Source organism: Mustela lutreola, chromosome 1 (genome assembly GCF_030435805.1).
Source record: "Mustela lutreola isolate mMusLut2 chromosome 1, mMusLut2.pri, whole genome shotgun sequence".
In the NCBI taxonomy this organism is placed as follows: Eukaryota; Metazoa; Chordata; class Mammalia; order Carnivora; family Mustelidae; genus Mustela; species Mustela lutreola.
Window position 1 is genome coordinate 279,064,325 of NC_081290.1, and position 8,695 is coordinate 279,073,019.

The following is an 8,695-nucleotide window of genomic DNA, read 5'->3' on the forward strand; positions in this document are numbered from 1 at the left end:
GCATGCACGTGTGTGTTTATTTATTTATAAATAAATTTTTTTATTTATAAATAAATATGCTATGCTCAAATTTTCTGAGTGTCCTCTGGGACAAAAATTTCTATCTGAATCTTTCCTCGTTGGGTTCTTTGAATAGTGTCGGTAGGATATACTTCTTTTGCTTTCCAGGCTGTGGTAGGACCAACTATACTTGGTCAAGATGACTTTTTGCATTCTGATGAAGCTTCTCTGGGAATTGGCTGTTCTGTAGCCAACATAACTGAGAAGGGATATGAGTTTAATTACCTTGTCACCAAGTGTGGAATTCAGAAAGACCTAATAGTTGTGACCATTTGAAATCATTACCTAACACTTAGATCTTAACACGCAGTGGCCCAGTGGTAGATAGTGCAGTCAAGGCCCAAGATGAAGAACTTGCTCATGTTTATGACACTTGAGTTTGGTCCTTTTAGGATAGAAGGACCAGTGGGATGCAGAAGTTGGTCTTGAAGAAGTCATGGCCTTTTAGGGGGGAATGTGTTGATGTATATACTATTAGGACTTTCCAAGTACTCTTAAGTCTTCTTTAGTCCTTCTATCTCCTAAAATCTAGAAACATTGTAAAGAAGACATGGTTCCCAGTTTTCATATTAAATAACTGAGGCTAAAGGGCTGACAGTTGACCACAGGTCATGCAACTGTCTAACAGAGAAAGGACTGAAATTTAGATATTGATCAGTGGTGATTTATATTCTTCCTTTGTGGAAGGAGGCAATGAGAGACTGTAGACCGGAAAATAGGCCAGAGATAAGGAGCACCATGGGGATTCAGAAGAAGGGAGGATCAGAGAATGTGTGATTAGAGGTGGTTTTTGCCTGTACCTTGTTTATGATTTTTACATTGATGTCCCAGAATGAGTTTGGTCTATAATCGTCTTTTCTAATATACTCCTTGTCGTGTTTTGCAGAAGTTTGGGTGAAACTGGAATTTTTCTATCCCTGGATGTTCTATAGATCTTGGTGGCAAAAATTCTTGAATCTTTCATTTTTTCTTAGTGGTTATGTCATTAGAATGAAGTCAAGGCCAGAGGACTCGTATAGTAGAACTAGCAGAACTAGGCAGCAGGAAAGCCAGAGAATGAACCTTGGTTTTCTTTTCTTTCTTTTTTTTTAAATTTATTTTTTTTAATTTATTTTTTATTAACATATAATGTATTATTAGCCCCTGGGGTATAGGTCTGTTAATGGCGTGTGTTCAAACCTGTTAATCACCAGGTTTACATACTTCACAGCACTCACCATAGCACATACCCTCCCAATGTCCATAACCCAACCACCCTCTCCCTACCCCCCTATCCCGAATCTTTGTTTTCTAACAGCAACTTTGAGAGGATTCAACATTGACCTTTGATGGAAGATTAAACAATGGACTCTGCATTCAACAGGCAGTGTGGTTTACAACATGAATTCAAAAGAAACAGAGGCAAAGTTAAATCAAGTGCAGAATAACTCAGCTATCAATTTAGAAGTGTGTATGTGTTGTATACAAACAATTCTAATTTCCTTCAATATACTACTTCATAGCCAGAAGTCTTACTAATTCAACTTCTCTGTGGAGGTTCCCATATATCTAATTTCTTTGGCTCTTATGTTCCTTTCCTGTATTTCAAAGCATGCCTTTATTATGGATATAAAGGGGGAATTTTGGAGGCTAAAGGATTGATAGCCCGACTTTACAAAGCTGATACCACTAAATGAGAGAAGCAGACGGATCAATAACAATGTTATTAGAGGGACAGTAAACCAAAAAGTGCAACAAGCAGTCAGAGCTACAGATTTCTTTTGAAAATTATCTTCCTGGGGCATGAAAACCATTTTTAAAGTTTTCAGCACCTTGTAACACCTCTTTGAAATTGTACTTCCAAAAGCATATTGATATTTATGGATCAACTTGCTTAACAAATAGAAAAGTCTCCATTTTCCATACCACACAAAAACCAGGGCTGATATTCTTTTTTTCTTTTTAAAGATTTTTTTTAAAAAATTTATTTATTTGACAGACAAAGATCACAAGTAGGCAGAGAGGCAGGCAGAGAGAGGAGGAAGCAGGCTCCCTGCTGATATCGGTCTATTCAGGTTGTCGATTTCTTCCTGGTTCAATTTTGGTAGTTTATAGTTTTCCAGGAATGCATCCATTTCATCTAGGTTGCTAAGCTTATTGGCATATAACTGTTGATAATAACTTCTGATGATTGTTTCTACTTCCTTGGTGTTAGTTGTGATCTCTCCCTTTTCATTCATAATTTTATGAATTTGGGCTTTCTCTCTTTTCTTTTGGATTAGTGTGGCCAATGGTTATCGATCTTATTCATTCTTTCAAAAAACCAGCTTCTAGTTTCATTGATACGTTCTACTGTATCTCTGGTTTCTACCTCATTGATCTCAGCTCTAATCTTGATGATTTCCCTTCTTATGTGTGGAGTTGGTTTGACTTGTTGTTGATTCTCCAGTTCTTTAAGGTGTAGAGACAGCTGGTGTATTCTGGATTTTTCAATTTTTTTGAGGGAGGCTTGGATGGCTATGTATTTCCCCCTTAGGACAGCCTTTGCTGTATCCCAGAGGTTTTGGACTGAAGTGTCTTCATTCTCATTGGTTTCCATGAATTGTTTCAGTTCTTCTTTGATCTCTTGGTTAATCCAAGCATTCTTAAGCAAGGTGGTCTTTAGCTTCCAGGTGTTTGAGTTCCTTCTGAACTTTTCCTTGTGATTGAATCCTAGAGGAGAACATAGGCAGTAATCTCTTCGATATCAGCCACAGCAACTTCTTTCAAGATATGTCTCCAAAGGCAAAGGAAACAAAAGCAAAAATAAACTTTGGGGACTTCATCAAAATCAAAAGCTTCTGCACAGCAAAGGAAATAGTAAAAAAAAAAACCAAAAAGGCAACCCACGGAATGGGAGAAGATATTTACAAATGACAGTATAGACAAAAGGTTGATATCCAGGATCTATAATGAACTCCTCAAACTCAACACACACGAAACAGGCAAACATATCAAAAAATGGGCAGAAGATATGAACAGACACTTCTCCAATCAAGACATACAAATGACTATCAGACACATGAAAAAATGTTCATCATCATTAGCCCTCAGGGAGATTAAAATTAAAACCACATTGAGAGGGACTCCTGGGTGGCTCAGTTGGTTAAGCAGCTGCCTTCGGCTCAGGTCATGATCCCAGCGTCCTGGGATCGAGTCCCACATCCGGCTCCTTGCTCGGCAGGGAGTCTGCTTCACCCTCTGCCTCTGCCTGTCATTCTGTCTGCCTGTGTTCGCGCTCTCTCTCTCTCTGACAAATAAATAAAAAAAAAAATCTTAAAAAAAACAACCACATTGCGATATTACCTTACACCAGTTAGAATGGCCAAAATTAACAAAACAGGAAACAACATGTGTTGGAGAGGATGTGGAGAAAGGGGAACCCTCTTCCACTGTTGGTGGGAATGCAAGTTGGTGCAGCCTCTTTGGAGAACAGTGTGGAGATTCCTCAAGAAATTAAAAATAGAACTTCCCTATGACCCTGCCATTGCACTCCCTGGTATTTACCCCAAAGATACAGATGTCATGAAAAGAAGGGCCATCTGTACCCCAATGTTTATAGCAGCAATGGCCATGGTCGCCAAGCTATGGAAAGAACCAAGATGCCCTTCAACGGACTAATGGATAAGGAAGATGTTGTCCATATATACTATGGAGTATTATGCCTCCATCAGAAAGTATGAATACCCAACTTTTGTAGCAACATGGATGGGACTGGAAGAGATTATGATGAGTGAAATAAGTCAAGCAGAGAGTGTCAATTATCATATGGTTTCACTTATTTGTGGAGTATAACAAATATCATGAAGGAAAAGGGGTGTTAGAGAGGAGAAGGGAGTTGGGGGAAATTGGAAGGGGAGGTGAATCATGAGAGACTATGGAAAAACAATCTGAAAAACAATCTGAGGGGTTTGAAGTGGCGGGGGTGTGGGAGGTTGGGGTACCAGGTGGTGGGTATTATAGAGGGCACGGTTTGCATGGAACACTGGGTGTGAAAAAAGAATGAATATTGTTTTTCTTAAAATAAATAAATTGAAAAAAAAAAAAAGGTATTGTGATCCTGAGCTCCAGACCTCTTAGCATCACCGGCAATGAGTGCACGGAGGTCTGGGTTTGAACTCGTAATAAACGACCCTTGCTCTTTGGCTTTGACTCTGTACTCTGGTGGTCGTCTTTGGGGGGGTCTCGGAATTTGGGCATACCAATACAATGATAAGAGCATTAAAAAAAATAAAATAGCTAATGGGACTGAAAACTGATGAGGGGCTGTTTTAGGGAAGAGTGCTCTAAGATGGTGATAAATGGAGATGTGAATAGTGAGAGGGAAGGAGCCATCACATACATTGGGGAGAGATTGCTAAGGAGAGAGATCAAAAAGTTGAAATATCATGTGGTGGGAAGGTATGGCAATGCCACTGTCTTGCGTCAGTCCTCTGTTAGTGTGAGTGGAATCTGTGATTATGCGGAAACATTAGTCCTATGATTATTTTATATCCCATGGCAAGGGGGATTGTTCAGTTGATTTTGAGTTAATCAGAAGGGAGATTATCTGAGTGGGCCTAATCTAACCACAGGAGCTCTTAACGGGGAGAGTTTTCTCTAGCTGGTGGTGGAAGTCATCGACAGGCTTTGGGAGTGTGAGAAGAACCAGCTTCTTTGCTTGTTCTAAGATGGAGGTAGCCCTCTGAAGGAAGTGTGGACTGCCTTCAGGAGCTGAGAAGCCTCTGGCTGAAAGCCAGCAAGATCACAGGGACTTCAGGCCTTTAACCCCAAGAAATGAACTGAATTCAACCAACAATTTGAGTGAACTTGGAATCAGTTTCTTCTCTAGAGCCTGCAGGTAAGGGCCCAGCCTGGCTGACATCTTGATGTTGGCCTGATGGGACCCTTAGCAGACAACCCAGTTGAGTTTGTGTGGACTTCTGATGTACAGAACTGTAACATAATAAGTAGTATTGCTTTAAGTGACCAAATCTCTGGTGATTTGTTATGTAACAATAGAAAACCATACAAATAATGTTTGGAGTGCTTAAAAAAATTAGGTCAGAGTTGCTGGAGCCTAGTGAGGCAGGAAAGAGCAGTACAGAACACAATCTAAGTGAAGAGGAGTAGATCAGATTTCACGTAGAAACATGGAGTTAGCTCAAACACAGAAAGGTGAATGAACAATGCAAGGAAAAAACCTAGAATGTATAGCACCAAACTATTTATAAACACACATTAACATAGATTTTTCACATTTGTACATACATGTAAGACAACACTGGGAAAATAGTGTGGAAGGATATACATTAAATACCTTTTAAAAAAATAATAACAATGCCAGAATTTTATTTATTTATATGAGAGAAAGACAGTGAGCAGTGGAGCAGGGGGAGGGGGAAAAAGAGAGAGGGAGATGGAGATTCCCTGCCAAGAGCAGAGCCAGATAGATGTGGGGCTCAGTCCCAGGACCCTGAGATCATGACCCAAACCAAAGTCAGATGCTTAACCAACTAAGCCAACCATGCATCCCAACTTGAAATACTTTTAAGTGTGGCCATTTAAGAGCAGGACGTGGACTTAAGGAAAAATAAAACGAGTCTTTCCATAGATCAGTAATGCTGGTTAGCTGTGCTAGCATATGATCAAACAAGCTCTGGCTCCCAAGAGTCACAATTACAAAACATCCTAAGACAAAACAATAGGCAAGAAAAGAAAAAAACAGGAATAATTTCAATTATGATTGTGGCTGACATTTGTTAAGAATTTACCATGTGCCAAGCACTTCTCAAAACATGTAGTTGTATTAACACATTTAGTTCTCCCAGTGGGCCTGTGGGGTTGCACTATTATATTTCCATTTTACAGATAAAGACACTGACATTCAGGCAGTTTAGGGAGCCTACATAAATATCATGTAGATATTAAGAGTCCATAAAAATGAAAATCCAATCAGTCTGTCTCCAGAATCTATTTTCAGATTTCTGTGCTAAGGTAGGTCATAAAGTTTTATTTCCATCAACAGATTTCATCTAGGCCAGTGGTCTTCATATTGGAATATTTATACTCTTGAAAGTACACAAAGACTTTCCAGAGGGAGTTCATGCATTGATAATTTAATGCATTTAACTTCCAGAGACTCAGCTTCCATGGATACACTTTCTAAATATTGATCCGCCAGAAATTAAACATGAGTGCCCAGTGTCCTTAAAAAAAAATCAATTCAATTAATTAACATATAGTGTATTATTAGTTTCAGAGGTAGAGTTTAGTGATTCATCAGTTGAAAACTATAAAACACTTATGAAAGAAATTGAGGAAGACACAAAGAAATGGAAAAACCTTCCATACTCATGGTTAGAGGAAACAATAGTGTTAAAATGTCTGTGCTACCCAGACCAATCTGCACACCCAGTGTCCTTTTATTTTACAAAAATGTAGGCATATTTCTTCCCATCCCAAGTGAGACTAGATGATGCCATGGGTAATAAAACCCAAAATGTCAAATAAAATAATACCTTGAAATACTGGTTTAGCAGTGCTTCCTTAATGAAGACCAAGGGTCAGCCACTTTCAAGAAAGAGCCAGCTAGTAAATATTTTGTGCCTTGTGGTTTCTTTTGCAGCTCAAGTGTGCTATTACATTATAAAAGCATAAGGAAATGAATGAGCAGGGCTGTGTCTGATAAAATTTTACTTATGGGCCGTAGTTTGCCAACCCCTGATTTCTGTCTTTCCTTATTGTATGCATATTTCTGTTAAGGATGAAGCTCGGCATCACAAAGGGAGAAATTAGGCCAAGATAGAATGCTCTGGATTCAGAAGTCAAAGAAGTATTGGTTCCTAGTGCTGATTATTTTTATTTAATGTTTAAACTGCAAATATCTAAAAAATGTTTTAGAGAATTAAATTTTCAAGACACAGATATTTTTATATAAAATCCAATGAATTATGGTTTGGTGGTGGTGTTGGACTAGTAGTTGACAACCTAGCCAATACCTCCTGCATTGGTAGTGTAGGCCTAAACCTCTCTCCATGTTGGCCACCAGTAGTGCTGATGAGGGAGCAGGAGGCTGGCTGAGGACAAAGCAAAAGCTGGCGCCTTGCACCCCCCCTTTCATCCGCTCCCCTCCATAGGTGTAGCATTCCTCAGGCACCCCTGACTGCCATAAAATGATAAATAGTTAACTTGCTGAGATCACAATCCTACAAGACAGGAGTCTCCCTTGGTTTGCAAATGTCATTGAGATTTACAAACAAAGAAGTTACCTTATCAATAGCCCAATTTCCAAAGACACAGAACTCAGTTCCTCAAGCCTAATGTCACCCTCCCCTCCATAAAAACCGAAGGAGGTGGAGGTAGAAGGAAAAGTAAATAAAGTTAAATTTCTTCTAAACCTAAATCTCATTAACAAGGATGTTTGATGGCAGGAATGTAACATTCCACCAGGAGACTCTCAATTGTCTTTACTTAATAGTAACTAAGCCTTCAATATCCTGATAGTATTCTTTGCCCCAATAGCCCTTTGTCCTCACCTACCCAACTCCTGCGTATATAACCAACCACCCCTCACAACCCGGGGCGGCCGCATCTCTGCCTGCCCACGGGCCCTGTCCCCGTGCTTTAATAAACCACCATTTTGCACCAAAGATGTCTCAAGAATTCTTTCTTGGTCATCGGCTCCGGACCTCAGCCCACCAAACCTCACCTAGGTTCTAGAACTTCATCAGTGCCATTAATAAAATGAGAACATTTACAAACAATTGTCTTTCCTCTTCTTTTCCTCTTTGGAACTGAGTCATGTGAGCTGAAATAAGCAACTTTAAACACACAACACTAACTTCATTTGTTTCTTGCAGTTTTTCAATTTCCTCTGGCCAGTTCCAAACAGATTGGCTGAAATTCTAGACTGTATTATTCAGTATAACCAGCATTAACCTTTGACTATAGGCACTGAACAACCAATGAAAACATAAGCTTGCATATAACAGGTTTTACATATGATGAAGTACCATAGCACTGCAACTTAAGAAATCATACATAACCCATTAAAAGAGAACACATTTTATAATTCCTTATGAAGTTAATAAAACAGAGGCAGACCCTTCTAAATAAGGGATCATGAAAAAACAAAGGGCCATTCCATAAAAAACAGGCTTCTAAAACATTTAAAAATGTAAGGTAACACACAGGATCCTCCTACAGTATTCCCACTACCAACATGCAGTTCACTTATCACAACTTTAGGGGTTTATATTCACCTTCCAAATTCTCAGGTGGAGAAAGATGAGCCATGTGATTTCTTAAGTAACAAAACTATGCATTAACATAGTTGTTCTCCAAAGAGAGAAGGATCCAGAATCCACTCCAAAGCTGTTCTCTACTATTTGCCTCCAAAAGCCTACTGTTCCCCAAGTCACAGGGAGGGACAGTGAGGATGAAAAGAAAAGAGGTTCTGGGTCATGTCCAGAAAGAATTAATATAGGAGTTATATGTGTCTAAGGATGTAAGTATTTTTGCTTCTTTTAACCATGACTATTTCAGAGATATGTAATATATATCTTTTTTAAAATATCATCTGTCACATATCTCAAATTTTAAAAAGTGCTTACCATCTCCAGCTTATAGCTCTTTC